General features: G+C 45.6%; 1 protein-coding gene across 2 annotated transcripts in view; it reads left to right on the top strand.

The window, feature by feature from the left end:
• Positions 1-8,629, top strand: part of GLIPR2 (GLI pathogenesis related 2) — a 50,735-nt gene that overhangs the window by 36,259 nt on the left and 5,847 nt on the right. The gene's annotated exons all lie outside the window — the stretch shown is intronic.

Genomic DNA, 8,629 nt, shown 5'->3' on the forward strand with positions numbered 1-8,629 from the left:
GGCTAACACAGTGAAACCCTGTCTCTACTAAAAATGCAAAAAATTAGCCAGGCATGGTGGAACACGCCTGTAGTCTCAGCTACTCAGGAAGCTGAGGCAAGAGAATTGCTTAAACCCAGGAGGCAGAGGCTGCAGTGAGCTGAGATCACGCCACTGTACTCCAGTCTGAGCGACAGCGTGAAACTCCATCTCAAAAATAATAATAAGAAAGAAACGTGTATCCCTAGTGGAGAGAAGATGTGGGGTAAGGCGAGATGCCAGAACGCTGTATGTGTTAGGGCCATGGGACCAGATGGCCTGGTTTGAATGAATAACCAGTTCCATCCCTTACTGGGTGATCCTGGGCAAATTACTTAACATCTCAGTGTCTTCTTCCTCATCCATAAAAGGAGAATAATAAGTGAGCCTACTTCATAGAGTGGAATGTTAAATAACTTAATACATGGCCGGGCGTGGTGGCTCACGCCTGTAATCCAAGCACTTTGGAGGCCAAGGCAGGCAGATCACCTGGGGTTGGGAGTTCAAGACCAACCTGACCAACATGGTGAAACCCCGTCTTAAAAAAAAAAAATTAATACATGAAAAATGCGTAGGACAGTCCCTGCATATATTAAAGTGCTACATAAGTACTTTTTTTTTTTGAGATGGAGTCTCGCTCTGTCACCCAGGCTGGAGTGCAGTGGTACAATCTTGGCTAACTGTAACCTCTGCCTCCTGGGTTCAAGTGATTCTCCTACCTCAGCCTCCCAAGTAGCTGGGATTACAGGCGTGCACAACCACACCTGGCTAATTTTTGTATTTTTAGTAGAGATGGGGTTTCACTATGTTGGCCAGACTGGTCTTGAACTCCCCACCTTAGGTGATCCGCCCACCTCTGCCTCCCAAAGTGCTGGGATTACAGGTGTGAGCCACCACACCTGGCCAGAAGTACTTTTTTAAAAGGGGGAAAAAAGGGTCAGACAAGGGTCCTGATTCTTGAGCCTTTACATTAAGTAAGTCCCCATAAAATGCTCTTTGAGACTCCCTGACTCAAAGTCTTGGTGAGCCTCCCACAGTTTTGTTTGTTTGTTTTGTTTTGTTTTTTGACATGGAGTTTTGCTCTTGTCACCTAGACTGGAGCGCAATGGTGTGGTCTCTGCTCACTGCAACCTCTGCCTCCCGGGTTCAAGCGATTCTCCTGCCTCAGCCTCCAGAGTAGCTAGGATTACAGGCATGTACCACTGCACCTGGCTAATTTTTTTTTTTTCTTTTTTTTTTTGAGATGGAGTCTTGCTCTTTTCACCCAGGCTGGAGTGCAATTGCATGATATCAGCTCACTGCAACCTCTGCCTCCTGGGTTCAAGCGATTCTCCTGCCTCAGCCTCCCAAGTAGCTGGATTACAGGTGCCCGCCACCACACCCAGCTAATGTTTGTGTTTTTAGTAGAGATGGGGTTTCACCATGTTGGCTAGGCAGGTCTCGAACTCTGGCCTTGTGATCTGCCCACCCCGGCCTCCCAAAGTGCTGATATTACAGGCATGAGCCATCATACCTTTTTTTTCCCCTTTCATTTTTTTGTGTATTCACATGTAATCCTCAACAATTTAGAAGAAATTTACCAACTACTTGAAAACAATATGTAATCCTCATTCATCCATCCATTGACCCACTCGTTTATGAATTTACTCATCCATTCATTCATTAATTCATATGCATGTGCACCCTCACACCCTGTTCACCAAGGCCTCTCTGTGCCAGGTCCCTGTTCCTGGGCTGGAGCCACAGGCATGACACAGATAATCCACCTGACAGGGAAAGGAGTATCTATACCAGTGCCATGCGCCAGGAATGCAGGGCAAGCCACATTAGAAAAGTAAAAAGAAACCAGTGAAATTAATAATTTATTTTATTTAACCCAATATATCAAAAATATTATCAGTTAAGTATATATTCAATATAAAAATTTATTAGTCAACATTCTTTTATTTTTCCATATGAAGTCATTGGAATTCCATATTTTATTTAGTTAGTTAGTTTTTTAAGATGGGGTTTCACCATATTGGTCAGGCTGGTCTCGAACTCCTAACCTCAGGTAATCCGCCCACCTCAGCCTCCCAAAGTGCTGGGATTACAGGAGTGAGCCACCGCACCTGGCTGGAATTCCATATTTTACATTATAGGACAGCTTAATTCAGTTTAACCGCTGTTGGTCTTGAACTCCTGGGCTCAAGTGATCCTCTTACTTCAGCCTCCCAAAGTGCTGGAATTACAGGTGTGAGCCACCATGCCTGGCCAAATAAATAAATTTCCTTTCATAGAAATTTATTTTCCATTAAATGGAAACGGTTCTTTCATCAAGACACCAATACCAAAGAAGAGTTTCCTACCTCTGTCTTACTTATACAATGTTTCTGCTCAGGTGTGAAGTCTGGTGTTAAAACTGGGGCATTTTGGTCCAAGTTGGATTGTCCAGAAATGCAAAATAGTACAATGGAATGATGACATGTTTTTTAAAGCCTATGGAGATATAATTCACATACCATACGATTCACTCATTTAAAGTATATAGCCAGAGGTAGTGGATCATGCCTGTAATCCTAACACTTTGGGAGTCCTAAGCGGGAGGATTACCTGAGGCCAGGAATTCAAGGTCAAGGTTAACAGTAAGCCATGATCGTGCCACTGCACTCCAGTCTGGGTGACAGAGTGAGACCCCGTCTCTAAATAAATATACAACTCAATGGCTTTTGGTATATTCACAGAGCTGTGCAATCATTAACACAATCAATTTTGGAAGATTTTCATTATCCCCAAAAAGAAACCCTGCACCCCTAGTGTCAGCCTCTTACTCACCTATCTTTCCAGCCATAGGCAACCACTAATCTACTCTCTGTAAATAGTGATTTTCTGATTTTGGACATTTCATGTAAATGGAATCATATAACCTGACCGCCTGTCTGGCTTCTTTCACCTTCACTTCCTTCACAAAATGTTTTTAAGGTTCATATACACTGTAGCATGTGTCAGTACTTTGTTTCTTTTTATTGCTGAATAAGGATATACAACATTTTGTTTATCTGTTCAATAGCTGATGAACATTTGGATTATTTTCACTTTTTGACTATCATGAATAATGCTTCTTTGAATGTTCATGTACAAGTTTTTATATGGATGTATGCTTTCATTTCTCTTGGGTATATACCTAGGAGTGGAATTGCTAGATTGTATAGTAACTCTATGTTTAACCATTTGAGGAACTGCTGGGCTATTTTCCAAAGCAATGGCATCAGCCGAGTGCAGTGGCTCACGCCTGTAATCCCAGCACTTTGGGAGGCTGAGGTGGACGAATCACCTGAGGTCAGGAGTTCAAGACCAGCCTGACCAATATGGTGAAACCCCATCTTGTTAAAAAAAAAAAAAAAAAAGCAATGGCATCATTTTATATTTCCACTAGCAATGTATGAGGGTTCCAATTTCTCTGTATCCTTACCAACACTTTATCTGTTTTTCCAAACACAGCCATTCTAGGGAGTGTGAATTGGCATCTCATTGTGGTTTTGATTTGCACTTCCCTAATGGCCACTGGATAGTGAGTATCTTTCAATGGGCTGATTTGTTAAGAGTATGTTAGGAAATATCTGCTACCAAGCATGTCCTCCGTATTTTCACCACTCTCAGTAATGAGAAAGAGCTCCCATTCACGCGTGTCTAGTTGCATATTTTGTATTATTTAGTTATTTATTTAATTTATTTCTTTAGAGACAGAGTCTTGCCCTGTCACCCAGGCTGAAGTGCAATGGTGCAATAGCTCACTGCAACCTCCGCCTCCCAGGTTCAAGTGATCCTCTTGCCTCAGCCTCCCAAGTAGCTAGAATTACAGGTGTGCTACCATGTCTGGTGAACTTTTTGTGTCTTTAGTAGAGACGGGGTTTCACCATGTTAGCCAGGCTGGTCTCGAACTCCTTACCTCATGATCCACTTGCCTTGGCCTCCCAAAGTGCTGGGATTACACTCATGAGCCACCACGCCTGGCCTATTTTGCATCATTTAAAGGATGAAGTTCCACATTTACTTCCAAAAGATCACTGTTACATCTTTGAACCAAAGGAAATATATCACATGTAAGTTAGAATGCTTATTCAGACTCGTGGGAAACATTTTAAACCTTTTTTATTATGACTATAACACACACATCTGGCCGGGCGCGGTGGCTCAAGCCTGTAATCCCAGCACTTTGGGAGGCCGAGGCAGGTGGATCACGAGGTCAAGAGATCGAGACCATCCTGGTCAACATGGTGAAACCCCGTCTCTACTAAAAATACAAAAAAATTAGCTGGGCATGGTGGCGCGTGCCTGTAGTCCCAGCTACTCAGGAGGCTGAGGCAGGAGAATTGCTTGAACCCAGGAGGCAGAGGTTGCGGTGAGCCGAGATCGCGCCATTGCACTCCAGCCTGGGTAACAGGAGTGAAACTCCGTCTCCAAAAAAAAAAAAAAAAAAAAAAAGACTACAACACACACATAGAAAAGCACATGATACATAATTGTACAGCTTAACAAATTATTGTAAATATCCATGTAACCACTATCCTATTCAAGAAATAGAGAATGGCAGTCCCCAGAAGCCTCCTACATGCCCCCCTTCCTGATTATAATCCCTTCTTTCCCATCAAACCTTTATGATAATGTGTTCCTTTTGCAAATAGTTTAACCATCTAAGTAGACATTTCCAACAATATCATTTGGTCTTTTGTTTGTTTGTTTGTTCGTTTAAATAAAGATGGGGTTTCACCATGATGGCCAGGCTAGTTTTGAACTCCTGACCTCAGGTGATCCACCCACCTCGGCCTCCCAAAGTGCTAGGATTACAGGCGTGAGCCACCAGGCCTGGCCAATATCATTTGTTTTTTTGAGACAGAGTCTTGCTCTGTCACCCAGGCTGGAGTACAGTGGCGTGATCTCAGGTCACTGCAATCCCTGCCTCCCAGGTTCAAGCAATTCTTCTGCCTAAGCCACTCAAGTGGCTGGGACTACAGGTGCCCACCACCATGCCCAGCTAATTTTTGTACTTTTATTAGAGACTGGGTTTCCCCCTGTTGGCCAGTCTGGTCTCCAACTCCTGACCTCAGGTGATCCGCCTGCCTCAGACTCCCAAAGTGTTGGGATTACAAGTGTGAGCCACTGCACCAGCCTTATTTATTTATTTTTGAGACAGAGTGTTGCTCTTGTCACTCAGGGTGGTATGATCTTGGCTCAATGCAATCTCTACCTCTCAGGTTCAAGTCATTCTCCTGTCTCTGCCTCCCAAATAGCAGGGACTACAGGTGAGCTCCACTATGCCTGGCCGCTTTTTGTATTTTTATTTTTTTTTTTAAACAGAGTCTCACTCTGTCACCAGGCGCCAGGCTGGAGTGCAGTGGTACAATCTCAGCTCACTGCAAACTCTGCCTCCCAGGTTCAAGCAATTCTCCTGCCTCAGCCTCCCGAGTAGCTGCTGCCATGCCCAGCTAATTTTTGTAGTTTAGTAGAGACGGGGTTTTACTATATTGGTCAGAATGCTCTCAATCTCTTGACCTCATGATCCGCCCGTCTCAGCCTCCCAAAGTGCTGAGATTAGAGGCGTAAGCCACTGCACCAGGCCTGCCAGGCCTATTTTTTTTTTTTTTTTTTTTTTTGAGACGGAGTCTCCCTCTTGTCACCCAGGCTGGAGTGCAGTGGCACGATGTCGGCTCACTGCAACTTCCGCCTCCTGGGTTCTAATGATTCTCCCGCCTCAGCCTCCTGAGTAGTTGGGACTACAGGCATGTGCCACCCTCCTGGCTAATTTTTTGTATTTTTAATAGAGATGGGGTTTCATCGTGTTAGCCAGGATGGTCTCCATCTCCTGACCTGGTGATCCGCCTGCCTCGGCCTCCCAAAGTGTTGCGATTACAGGCGTGAGCCATCATGCCTATTTTAGTCTTTTCTTTCTTTGTGGAGAAGGGGGTTTCACTATGTTGCCCAGGCAGGTCTCAAATTCCTGGCCTCAAGCTATCCTCATGCCTCTACCTCCTTAATTGCTGGGTTATAGGCATGAGCCACTGTGACTGGTTGTTATTTTTTATTATTTTATTTATTTTCTCCCTGCCATTAATGACAAAAATAAATTGAGGGGCAGAGCAAGATGGCTGGATAGAGTGCTCCACCAGTTTTTCCCTCTGAAGGAAAACCAAGTTTGACAACTATCTATACAAAGGGAGTATCTTCATAGGAACCAAAAACCATGTGAGCACTCACAGTGCCTGGTTTTTACTTCGTATTACTGAAAGAGGCATTGAAGGGGGTAGGAAAGACAATCTTGAATTACCAATGCTGCCAGCATCGCCCAGCAGCCACATGGCATGAAGAATCTATATATGAGCTTGGGGAGGGAGAGTGCAGTGATTGTGAGGCTTTGCATTGAACTCAGTGCTGGCCTGTCACAGTAGAAAGCAGAACCAGGCTGTACTCAGCTGCTGCCTAACCACAGAGGAAGCATTTGCACTGGCCCGATCCAGAGGGGAATCGCCCACCCAGTGGTTGGAGCTTGAGTTTGGGCAAGCCTCACCACCATGGGCTGGAGTGCTCTGGGGCCCTAAGTGAACTTAAAGTGGTGTCTAGGCCACAAGGATTACAATTCCTAGGCAAGTCCTGGTGGTGAGCTGGGCTCAGAGCCATTGGACTTGGGGGGCACACAACCTACTGAGATACCAGCCCAGCTGGCTAACAGAGTGCTTGCATCACCCCTTCTCCAACCCCAGGCAGGACAGCTCATAGCTACAAAAGAAACCTCTTCCTTCTGCTTGGGGAGAGGAGGGATGACTAAAAAGGATTCTGTCTTGCATCTTGGATACCAGCTCAGCCACAGTAGGATAGGGCACTAGTCGGAGTCAGAAAGCCTCCATTCCGGGCCCTACACATTTCTAGACACACCCTGGGCCAGAAGGGAACCTGCTGCCTTGAAGGAAAGGATCCAACCCAGGCAGGATCCATCACCTGTTGACTAAAGAGCCCTTGGGCCCTGAAAAACCAGCAGCAATACCCAGGGAGTATGCTTTGAGCCTTGGGTGAGACTCAGAGACTAACTGGCTCCAGGTGAGACCTAGCACATTCCCAGCTGTGGCGGCCTCAGGGAGAGATTCCTTCTGCTTGAGAAAAGCAGAAGGAAAAGTAAAGGGGACTTTGCCTTGCATCTTAGGTACCGGCTCGGCCACAGAGGGGCTAGAGCACCAAGCAGACTTTTAGGTTCCCCAATTCCAGATCTTGGCTCTTAAATGTCATTTCTGGACCTAAACTGGGCCAGAGGGAGGCCCACTGCCCTGAAAGGTGAGTCCCAGTCCTGGCAGCATTCACAACTGACTGAAGAGCACTTGGGGGCAGGCGTGGTGGCTCATGCCTGTAATCCTAGCACTTTGGGAGCCTAAGGTGGACAGATCATTTGAGGCAAGGAGTTCAAGACCAGCCTGGGCAATATAATGAAACCCTGTCTCTACTAAAAATACAAAAATTAACTGAGTATGGTGGCCTGTGCCTGTAATCCCAGCTACTCAGGAGGCTGACGCAAGAAAATCGCTTGAACCGGGGAGGTGGAGGTTGAAGTGAGCAGAGATCATGCCACTGCACTCCAGCCTGGGCAAAAGAGCGAGACTCTATCTCAATCAATCAATCAATCAGTAGAAAAAAGAGCACTTGGGTCTTAATGAACATTAGTGGTAGACTGGCAGTACTTCCTGTGGGCTTGTGGTGGTGGCTATGGGGTTGAGGCTCCTCTGCTTAAGGAAAGGGGAAGGAAGAGTTGGAAGAACTGTGTGACATCTCAGGAGGAGTGCAATAGAACACCTCTCTGGACCTACCCAGGGCCTGGGGGAACTCACTGCCCTGCAGGGAAGTTCACAAGCCTGACTGGTTTTACAGCCTGCTGATTGAAGAGCCCTAGGGCCTTGAACAACATAGGCAGTAGCTTGGTAGTGGTTACAGAGGGCCTTGAGCAAGCCCCAGGGCTGTGCTGGCTTCAGGTCTGGACCAGAGCAGTCTCAGTGCTGGTGGCCACATGGGTGCTTGTGTCACTCCACCCCAGCTCCAGGTGGCTCAACACAGAGAGAGAGACTCCATATGTTTGGGGAAAGTAAGGGAAGAGAAAAGAGCCCCTGCCTAGTAATCCAGAGAATTCTTTCAGATCTTATCCAGGACCCCCAAGGTGGTATTTCTGAGTCTGCAAGAACCACAGTGTTACTGGGCATAGGGTGCACCCTAATGCAGATATGGCTCAGTTCACAACACCCAAGTCCTTTCAAATGCTTGCAAAGCCTTTCCAAGAAGGACGGGTACAAACAGCCCCAGCCTGCAAAAACTACAATCAATACCTAACTCTTCCATCTACAAACACTGCCAAACATCCATAAGCATCAAGACTGTCCATGAAAACATACCTCATCAAACTAACATAAGGCACCAGGGACCAATCCTGGAGAAACAGAAACAGGTGACCTTTCAGGCTGAATTGAAAACAGCTGTTTTGAGGAAAACGAAAAAAAAAATTCAAGATAACACAGAGAAGGAATTCAGAATTCTATCAGATAAATTTAACAAAGAGACTGAAATAATTTAAAAGAAGTTTTAATTATTCTTTTGTTTA

The sequence above is a fragment of the Sapajus apella genome, unplaced genomic scaffold, assembly GCF_009761245.1.
Source record: "Sapajus apella isolate SASKATOON/1434 unplaced genomic scaffold, GSC_monkey_1.0 scaffold46, whole genome shotgun sequence".
In the NCBI taxonomy this organism is placed as follows: domain Eukaryota; kingdom Metazoa; phylum Chordata; class Mammalia; order Primates; family Cebidae; genus Sapajus; species Sapajus apella.